The 1,245-nt window shown below is 36.0% G+C and overlaps 1 non-coding gene across 1 annotated transcript; it reads left to right on the forward strand.

Moving 5' to 3' along the window:
* The first annotated feature begins 381 nt into the window (after window positions 1-381).
* On the forward strand, window positions 382-453 carry TRNAP-AGG. Its single transcript has one exon. It is a non-coding gene; the product is annotated as a tRNA-Pro (tRNA).
* Window positions 454-1,245: the final 792 nt, after the last annotated feature.

Raw genomic sequence — 1,245 nt, forward strand, 5'->3', positions numbered from 1 at the left:
ATTCTCTAATATTTTTTTTTGCTATATTCTCTTTTGTATTGCAATTAATAATGATTCACATGATAGGTTACCAAAGATAGCAGGGGCACAATTTGATCCAATGTTCATAATCATTTTGTTATGTATGGTTTGGTATCATTTAGCACCTACCTTTATTAGTCGTGTTAAAAACAACCAACTACATCTTTCACAATACAATGTTACCCGTCATTTTTTTCTTTTCTTGCTTCATTTACCCACCACCACTAAAACCATCCACCTCCACAATTTCTTCCACCACCACCATTGTTACCACCTCCACCACTCACCAACACCCGCCATAGATTTCACCACCCATTACTACTACCACCACTATTATATATTGAAATAATTTTTACCAACGGGCAATTGGTCTAGTGGTATGATTCTCGCTTAGGGTGCGAGAAGTCCCGAGTTCAATTCTCGGATTGCCCCATAAGTGTTTGTCTTTTTACAAACCATAATTTTCTTTGTTTTAGAAATAATTAATACTTTTTAATTTAATTTATTAATGGAAATATGTTATAAGGAAAAAAAAAGAGGAAATATTTATGATGAAATGAAAAATTAATAAATTATTCATTATGAGGAACTAAAGTGTATAAACCATGACCATAGATTTATCTTCTCCCTAGACAAATCTTGGCCACTCTTTATCATGCCTAACTTGTCCAAACCTTGTTTTGTATTTTAGATTTCCTTCATCTTATGAAGTTCCTCAGTTTGAGCAAACCCTGATTTCTTCATATTTTTCTCAAATGCTGCTCAAACACGCATAAAAAAATATCAAAATTCTCAGGACTGAGGAACGGACACTATGGTGAACATGAGCATATTACCTTGACCGACCAAGGTTGTCCCTTTTGCTTGGAAGAGGCCGATCCCACACATTTTCACCATTTGACCTAATTTGTTCACATTAGGTTTAAACTCTTCCAAACAACTTAAAATTTCATCAAACAATCGTCAGTCGGTCCCATGACCAACCAGGGCCGGTTTCATGACCCCTTGGTCGGTCCCTCATTTCTTCATAATTAGGTTTTATTGCCTAACGCTCAGACGAGCACCATCTTAATAAATGATTAAACCAGCATTTAATCATCTTTTAACCAACTTTTCTTCAAGAGACTTTGGTATTTTCCCACTCGAGCATCTGGGTGTTACATGATTGGTCCATCATCCCATGTAGCCGGTCCCTCCTTCACTCCTTGGTTGATTTTCAATAAA

Source organism: Papaver somniferum, unplaced genomic scaffold (genome assembly GCF_003573695.1).
Source record: "Papaver somniferum cultivar HN1 unplaced genomic scaffold, ASM357369v1 unplaced-scaffold_135, whole genome shotgun sequence".
Taxonomy (NCBI): domain Eukaryota; kingdom Viridiplantae; phylum Streptophyta; class Magnoliopsida; order Ranunculales; family Papaveraceae; genus Papaver; species Papaver somniferum.